This window comes from Apium graveolens, chromosome 6 (genome assembly GCF_009905375.1).
Source record: "Apium graveolens cultivar Ventura chromosome 6, ASM990537v1, whole genome shotgun sequence".
NCBI lineage: Eukaryota > Viridiplantae > Streptophyta > Magnoliopsida > Apiales > Apiaceae > Apium > Apium graveolens.
Window position 1 is genome coordinate 55,057,611 of NC_133652.1, and position 10,033 is coordinate 55,067,643.

Here is a 10,033-nt window from a genome sequence, read left to right on the forward strand (position 1 = left end):
GTCCAGTGAATGATTCATCTCAACGAGGTCTTCAAGAGAAGTCATTCTTGTATGTAGAGAGCAGAAGTTGGATATGTCATCAGCTGATAAATTTGGAGTGTCCTGAATAGAATTGAGCTTTGGTATTACAGTGGTCTTTAGATCTGAGATGTCATTCCTTATGATTGCAAGCTGATTGTTGACAGAGGTGGAAGAAGAAGACCGTTCAACCACTTGTGCTTTAAATGCTTGAGCTTCAGCTTGGCTTTTAGCAAGTTCTTCTTTTAGGGCAGCAATCTGAGCTAACAGGTTTACAGTATCAGTGTCTGTGTGTGCTCTCACCTGAATTTCACTCGTGTTTGGTTCACTCATCTCACGTGCATGTGTTTCTCTCAATATAATTGCTCGTGAGGAGTCTTTCAGTTGCTGTTCTTCTGTACCTGCATTAAAAATCACCCTAGCCTCTTCAAGAGAGGTCAGTGGTGGTGCAATGGGAATTCGCGAGTCCCGATCCTCAGTCAAACCTATCAAATCTTTTGGAATAGATGTCTGAATTGCTTCAGGGATAGATTGACCGAGTTGCCCTCCACTTTCTCCAGATAAATCTGCGAGTGGAGAATCCCATAAGGGAGCCAGAGGTGTTGGATCTGGGAGGGGAGAAAATGACTCTATTAAAGATGGCGGAGAGTCATATTTTCCCTCTGAAGCATGTGACTGCTCTTCTGCCGTAACTATGGCAGGCACTGTAACCGACTCTACGTGCACTCCTCGCTGTGTGTCCTGAGTATGATCTGGGGAAGTGTATGGTTCCATTGTGAGTAATGGAATTGTGCTTGACTCAGTACAAGATGCCATGGCCCTATGGCGAATTTCAATAGATGCATCCTGTTGAGAGAATGCCTCTAGTAACTGTTCATTGGCCATTTCAAAGTCCATGTCCTGTTGGGAGGACAAGGATGGGCTTTCAGATGCCTCAGAATATGTTCTTCTTTTCTTAGGAGGAGGCAGAGCTGAGGGTTCACTCATATTTAACAATGTACTACTTCCTAGTAATCTCCTGGGTAACATTTTAGACAGTGGGGGAGAGGTTGAGATAGTATGAGACTCTGTGTTTGGCTCTATGACCTGGGATTGAAGCTGTGGTTCTACAACTTCATGGTCAGCCCTATCAACCACTGGGGGTCTTTCAACAGAAGTAGGAAGAGAGTGAGAGTGAGGAATTACTACCTGTAATGGAAGAGCCTGGGTGGCTTGTACCACTGGAGGTTGAGGTTGCTGTTCATGGCCGGGAAGATTGAAAATAGGTAAGGGAATATAATTGGCCATGAAAGCAGATACAAGTACTGGAACTTGCATAAATTTGAAGGTTGTGTCTTGGCGAGTGTAAATCTTTTTGCTAACTGGAGGGGGTTCAGTTACAGCAGAGTTAGCAAAAAGGGCTTTGTGTTCAGGGGTGAGTAGATGATCTGCTATAAGCATGAGAAAATGAGCATAGTAACATGATACCCTACGATTTGTAGAATGATCACGTAAAGCAGAAGTTAGACGTCTCAAGAGAATGGGAAAAAGTAGTTTGCCAAAATTGATCCTTTGATTGAAAACAACCGCAAGACCAATATACTGCAGAGTGGAAGTGATGTTATGAAAATTGGATTTTGTGCAGTTGGCAAACACTTTGGAAAGTGTATCGAAGAAAATATCCCATTCAGACACCAAATTTGATTTAGAAAGTTTGGTTAAATTGATCACCCCCTGATAGTGAATAGCATTGAAAAAATTTGTGATATCATTTTCAGAGGGTAAATTACAGAAATTGTCTAGTGGAAAATTTAACGCACGATTGACGACTGTTTCATCAACTACATACTGTGTGTTTACGACGGTGAATGAAAAAGATTTTGAATCATCGGCCACAGTAGAAGTTGTGCAAATCAGTCTAAGTAGATCGACGTTTAAAATCACATTTGATTTAATAGCAGAGCTAACAATCGAATGGTCATTTAAAAATCTAATCCATGGCTTAAATTTTTCAACATCACATTTTTCCGGATTAAAATAACCAACCTGATTATGCGCGACAATTTGGAAATTGAGAGCCATTTAAAATAATAATAAGACACACGCTTTTCAGAATTTTAAGAATAATATTAAGAAAATTCGAATTAATTAAATTAATTTAATAATTCGAATTAAATTAATTATAATCGAAAAATTTAGACAGAAATGTATCTCGTTAAAATTCCTAACTCACAAACACAGTTTTGACAAACCAAAAGACACAAATCAGAAATTGAAAATAAAAATAAAAAGTTCAAAATCAACAAACACAAATTGAATTTGAAGGGGCAAACTGATTTTTATTAGTTTTTGTTTTTATTTAAGAAAAATCCAACAGCACCTCTGTATATATATACTTGTATGTATATATCACAAAGTGATGAATCAGTTTGCTGAGTAAAAACTCGAGCAAGGAAGGAATCAGATTGATGGTTTTAGTTCGAAGAGAGAGAAGAGAGAAAACGAGGAAGAAACTGTTCGAAATTTTTTAGAAGTGATTAACTGTTGAAAATGGTTTAAAACAATACACACACACGCTTTTATATTACAGCTGGTATGACAATCCGGGATTGTCATACCGATTGTCATACCAGGCAAAAAGAAAGAAAAACAATAGAATAAGTATTAAAATTATAACTGGTATGACAATCTGATAGTCATACCGATTGTCATACCAGTATAATAATAAAATGAAATATATATATAATGTTTATAACTGGCAAGACAATCCAATAGTCATACCGATTGTCTTGCCAGTATAAAACTATACTGAAGAATATAATAAACATAATTTAAACTGAAATGACTTTCAGCAAGACAATTTCAATTGTCTTGCCGATTGTCATATCAGCATTAAACACAGAATTACTATGAAAATAAGTATATATATATATATATATATATATATATATGAGTACTGAAATGATTTTCAGCAAGACAATTTCAATTGTCTTGCCGATTGTCATTTCAGTAGAAAGACAATGAAATATGTACAGAAACTATATTACAAAATAGTAAAACTGAAATAAAAACTTATAATTTTTACAGAAACAAAGACAATATATCAGAATTTATTATTTTTATTCCAAAAATAGATTTCTATTGAATTTTAGCAAATAAAAATTCATAGAAAAATATTTTTAGAGGAAATAGAATATTCTGAGATATTTTAAATTAACAAGAAGGGAAAATAAAAATAGATAAGATAATATATATTACATAGAAATAAGCAAGAAATATGATAAAATGATAAAATAAATTTGCAAATGAATTTTTTATTTATGAAAAATTCATTTGTAAATTCATTCAAGAACAGATTCCAGATATTAATTAAATTAATCACTAAAACTATTCAACATGCCCAATTTACCAACTAATCTGGTAAATGTGGATTCGTCAAGTGGTTTAGTGAAAATATCTGCTATTTGTTCTTCTGTTGGAACAAAAAATAGTTCAACAGTACCATTCATGACGTGCTCTCTAATAAAATGATACCTGATGTCAATGTGTTTTGTCCTCGAGTGCTGCACAGGGTTGTTGGTGATGGCTATTGCACTTGTATTGTCACATAAAATAGGAATCTTGTTCAATACAGAGCCATAGTCTCGTAGTTGGTTCCTAATCCACAAGATCTGAGCACAGCAGCTTCCAGCAGCAATATATTCAGCCTCGGCCGTTGAGTTGGAAACTGTTTGCTGTTTCTTGCTGTACCATGAGACTAGCCTGCTTCCTAGGAATTGACAACTTCCTGAGGTGCTTTTCCTATCAACAACACTTCCTGCATAATCTGAATCTGTATATCCGACAAGGTTAAAACCAGATTCTTTAGGGTACCAAATACCTAGATTTGGTGTTCCCTTAAGATATCTTAAGATTCGTTTAACAGCAACGAGATGAATATCTCTAGGATCCGCTTGGAACCTTGCACATAAACATGTAGCATACATAATATCTGGTCTACTTGCAGTAAGATAGAGTAACGAGCCAATCATACCTCTGTAGCTTGTGACATCTACCTTAATGGAGTTTTCACATGGTCCAAGCTTGACAGCTGTAGTTGATGGAGTCCTTGCTGATGCAGAATCCTCTAGATTGTACTTTTTGAGGAGTTCCTTGAGATACTTGGATTGACAAATAAATGTTCCATCTAACCTTTTATTTACTTATAATCCAAGAAAGAACTTCAGCTCTCCCATCATGCTCATTTCAAACTTGCTGTGCATTAACTTAGCAAATCTCTTACAGAGATTATCATTAGTAGACCCAAATATTATATCATCTACATAGACTTGCACTAATATAGTATCATTCTTATGTTTTTTAGAAAAGAGAGTTTTGTCTATGACACCTCTAATAAAGCTATTTTCAATAAGAAATTCAGAGAGAGTGTCATACCATTTTCTTGGAGACTGTTTTAGCCCATAGATAGCCTTGAAAAGAAAGAAGACAAAATCCAAATGATCTGGATCTTCAAAACCAGGAGGTTGCTCTACATATACCTCTTCATCCAGCTTTCCATTCAGAAAGGCGCTCTTGACATCCATTTGATAAACTTTAAAGTTTGAAAATGCTGCGAATGCCAGAAATATCCTGATGGCCTCAAGTCTAGCCACTGGAGCATAGGTTTCATCATAATCAATACCTTCAGCTTGAGAATACCCTTTAGCTACCAGTCTTGCCTTGTTTCTTGTAACCACACCATCTTCATCTAGTTTATTCCTGAATACCCACCTAGTACCAACAGCTTTCTTGTGTACAGGCCTAGGTACCAGTTTCCAGACTTGTTGACTTTCAAACTGATTGAGTTCATCTTGCATAGCAATCACCCAATCTGGATCAGACAGTGCTTCTTCAATTTTCTTAGGTTCCATCTCAGAAAGAAATCCTGAGAACAGACACTCATTTTGAGTAGCACGTCTAGTTCTGACTCCAACATCTGGATCACCAATAATCAACTCAAAAGGGTGAGCTTTATTCCAGACTGTCTGTCTTGGAAGATGTGATCTTGATGATTCGCCTTAAAATTCATTGTGATGTTGTGTCCCACTAGATGATCCTTCAGCATCTCCCCTGAGTTGTTGCCATGTTGGCTTGAAGATTCTCCGTCAGTAGCAGTGGTATCTCCATTGTTGCCAAAGTTTCCATCACTATTACCTTGAGTATCATCAGGATTAACAGGTTCTTCACCAGCAACAACCTCAGGTTCTTGACCATGTTCTGATTCTGAATCTGACGTATCATCAAACTTCAGTTTCTCAGAAGGATCTTCAGTTTGGATACTAGGGAGTTTAGTGTCATCAAATGTAACATTGACACTTTCAGTTACTTTGTGTTGATCAATGATATACACTCTATATGATCTTCTTCCATATCCAACAAAATACCCTCATATGCCTTTGCCTCGAACTTACCACGACGATCATCTCCATCCTTGAGCACGAAGCATCTGGCACCAAATACATGAAAGTATTTGATAGAAGGTTTCTGTTCATTCAAAATCTCATAAGGAGTTTTCATGAAGTCTTTGTTGATTAGAGTTCGATTCTGAGTATAACATGCAGTATTGACAGCTTCAGCCCAAAAGTACATTGGAAGACCTGATTCATTTAACATCGTTCTTGCAGCTTCAATCAATGTACGATTCTTCCTTTCTACCACTCCATTTTGCTGAGGGGTTCTAGGAGCTGAAAATTGTCTGGTAATCCCTTTGTCTGTACAGAATCCATTGAGAAGTGTATTCTTGAATTCTTGTCCCATTATCTGACCTTATTGCTCTAACAGGGACGTTAGAATCTAACTCAATCATCTTGATATGATCAATCACAACTTGTGGTGTTTCATCCTTAGAGTGAAGAAATAAAACCCACGTATACTTGGAATAGTCATCAACTATCACAAGACAGTAACACTTCTTTGACATAGAAAGGATATTAACTGGACCAAATAAATCCATGTGCAATAATTGCAGAACACCAGTTATGGAAGATGTGTCAGTGCCTTTGTGACTTGCTTTCTTTGACTTTCCTTTCTGGCAAGCCTCACATAGTCCTTCTGGAGAGAATTCCAGCTGAGGCAGACCTCTTACCAATTCTCTTTTGACAAGAGAATTCATTGTTTTGAAATTGAGATGGGAAAGTCTCTTGTGCCATAGCCAACTCTCATCTGACGATGCCTTTGCATAGAAACAATTGACTTCAAGATTGCTTCCAGAGTTCATGTCAGCTACGAACATATTTCCTTTCCGGATTCCCATTAAGGAGGGTTTTTTCACTTTTCTTGTGCAGAATCTGACACTTCAGCTTGTCGAATAAAACATTGTAGCCGTTGTCACAGAACTGACTAATGCTAAGCAGATTGTGTTCAAGTCCTTGCACAACATATACATTTTCAATGATAACATTTCCAGCTTGCAAACAGCCATATCCCTCCGTTAAACCTTTGCTGTTATCTCCAAAGGTAACCACTGGGCCAGCTTTCTCAACCACATTTGATAGCAGGGCTCTATCTCCGGTCATATGTCTTGACGATCCGCTGTCAAGAATCCACACTACCGGTTGTACCTGTTTAATGCCCTGCAATACAAATGGATTAGAACTTCTTCGGAACCCAAGCTTGGCTGGGTCCGGCATACTTGTAAAATTGGCCTTTATCAGGCAAAACAACATTCTTAATTTCACTATTCTCAACATTCTCAATGACTGAACATTTGACCTTTAAAACAGCCTTATCAAATTTATGTTTAGGCTTAGGCACAAATGTCTCCTTTCTAGCTTTAGGAGGACTAGCAGTCTTAGACCTATCATGCTTTCTATTATTCACATGCTGACGAGGAGTAGTCTTATCATTAGAAACATGCTTACCATTAAAATAAGCAAACAACAGATTAAAAGCACAAGACATACAATCAGGAACACCACATGCTTTATGAGAAGGATTAACAATAGGCAACTTATGCATGGTAGACATGGCATCTGTTCTATCCAACTCATGTGTGTCTGAGTTAGTCTCAGTTGCTTTCACAACCTTGACTGGAACTTTTGACACACTTGACTTGGAGACAGCTTTCTCATAAGCATTATCTTCAGCACGGATTTCTTCTTGAATAATAAAAGAGGTCTCATCAAATGATTCAGCAATTGATTCTTTATAGAGGGATTCATCAACACCCTTAAGCACATGTGGTACTTCCCTGCCTTTAGCACATACATGAGGAGGGGAGTTTATGCCTAATTTTCCAATAGCAGCATTGTAATCATAACCTATTCCATGTGTTTGATTAACAGCTTGCTTATTGTAAAACTCTTTGGACTTCGAACAAGAATTAAAGTAAGCTTTAACCTTAGCCTCAAGACCGGTGATCTTGTCTTTGAGAATAGTTTCGAGTTGTCTATAACAGTCAACTCTATTCTCTAGAAAAGATACTTGTTCTTTTAGTTTATCTTGATTAATGTGCACAAGTCTTAATTCATTGACCTCTTTCTCAAGGTCTTTGATTTGTTGATTTAACAATTCATTATCACGACGAGCACAATCTAAGTTACCTCTTAGATGATAAACCATTTCAGCATCAGAAAGTTTTACCTCTTTTCTTGACGATGAGGTGCTTGCATCACTAGCCATGAGAGTAAGATTCCCAACTTCTTCATCTTCACTGTCAGTATCATCCCAGCTTCTTCCCTTTGCCAGGTACGCCCTTTCAGATTTACTCTTCTGATTAGAATCATAAGAGTTCTTCCTAGCTTGTCTTGGCTTCCTGCATTCTGTGGCAAAGTGTCCCAACTCATTACAGTTGAAGCATCGAATGGTGCTTCGATCAACCATCCCTGTTTTATACCCACCACTGCTGGTGTTAGAGGATGAAGATCCACCTTTCTGGAATCTGTTGTAGTTGGACTTGTACTTGAACTTGGGATTCCTTTTGAATCTGACATTTGAGAATCTCTTGACAATCAGGGCCATTGACTCATCCTCCAATTGCTCCAGTTCTTCCAAGGAATAATAATCATCTCCTGATTGATTTGTAGTAGGAGAATCAAATTCTGCTACTATCACATTATCTTCAACCTTGGAAGACTGTACCATTCTTTCTGACTGTTGAGATTGATGTTGATATTGTGGTTGTTGTTGTTGTTCATCAGCTACTAGAGCAGTAGACGTGCTGACCACTCTTCCTTTCCCGTAAACTTCCTTCTGCTGAATCTGCTCCAACTCATAAGTCTTTAACACACCATAGAGCCTTTCCAAAGAAATCTCACTCAGATCTCTTGCTTCTCTTATGACAGTGATTCTATGTTCGAGATGAGTTGGCAGTGTTAAAAGGAACTTTTTGTTGACCTCCCTGATGGAATAGTATTTACCATTAATATTCAGGTTGTTGATCAATGCATTGTACCTCTCAAACACTTCAGTGATTCCTTCTCCTGGATTTGATTTGAAATATTCATATTCAGAGGTTAGGATTTCTAGTTTGTTCTCCCTAACTTCCTCTGTGCCTTCATTAATAATCTCAATAGTTTCCCAGATATGTTTGGAATCTTTACAATTCATCACATGTCTATTCATCAGGGGATTAAGGGAATCTACTAAGATTAATTGAAGGCTAGCATCCAGGGAAGCTTCTTCTATTTCAGCAGGAGAGAAGTCCTCAGGATCCTTCACATAAGTTCTCGCTTTGGTGATCACCACATCATTTTCTATTACCTCTGGTTCCATAACCATAGGAATTTTTGGACCCTTCTTCAACACTTGCAAATATTTGGGGTTAGCAACCTGTAAAAACAGTAGCATCTTCTTCTTCCACATAACATAATTTTCTTTATCGAAAAGTTGAATTTTAACGGTTCCAACTTTTTGTGTAGTCATTATGAATTTTTGAGTGAATAAAAAATTCAAGAAGTGAAAGAAACACAAAAGTCTAGGATCTTGATTTGTACGTTAATCAGAAGGCTCTAATACCAATTGTTAGGTCCCAAATTGTTTGTAGAAGGGGGGGTTGAATGCAAACAATACCGTTTCGTCGAATAAAATGCGGAATAAAATTGTGAAACAAAATTCAAGTTAAATAAAACTTTTATTAAACTTGAAAGGTGTTACAACTACGGTATCGGTTACAAGGGATTAATCTCAAATCAATTATTACAAATCTAGAATAAATTCGACATGAACTTTTTCTATTTTTGTAATTAAAAGATCAAATGCTAAAAGCGATTTGAGATTAAGTTCTAGGGATTTTAATCCGCTAGATTGATACACAAGAACAAGAGAGTGATTTCTAGTTGATTGGATTTAACTTTACAAGCTAGAAATTGTAAACTTGAATTAGCAGATAAGATGAAATATTTTGGCTGCTTGTTCTCTTTTTGTTCTTGGCTTCTGTTTGATTGCTCTCTGTATTTGTTATGTAAATGAATTGGTCTCTGCTTGTTTTTAATCACCACAGCCGAGAATGTTGAACTGGTGTGACAATCCTTTAGAGCTAGTAAGACAATTAAAATGAACTAGCAAGACTTTCGGTATGACTATTGATTGTCATACCGATTGTCATAGTAGTACAAATGAAATTGTCTTACTGAATTAATAAGTGATTTTAATCTAAACAATAATTCTATCAAGACAATCAACTGAATTAGCATGACTTTCGGTATGACTATCAATTGTCATACCGATTGTCATACTAGTACAATCAGTTGTCTTTTTAGAATTAAAACAGATTTTAATCAATTAAAATTCTGTAAATCCTTAATATTAATTCTAACTTAATTAATCAATTTAATTCAATTAATCAATAAATTAATCTTTGCAGATATAATTTATTTTCTTAATTAAATTATATGACTTAATTAATTAATAGAGAATTAATACTAACGCTGAGCAGCATCCATTCTTCTGACAATCTTCTGAAAGTCACTGAGACTTATGAATCAATTCCGCCACTTCAATGCTGACACTCGATGTACTGTCTGGTTCATGAGTGACTAACTTCCGTGACGTTTCTTCA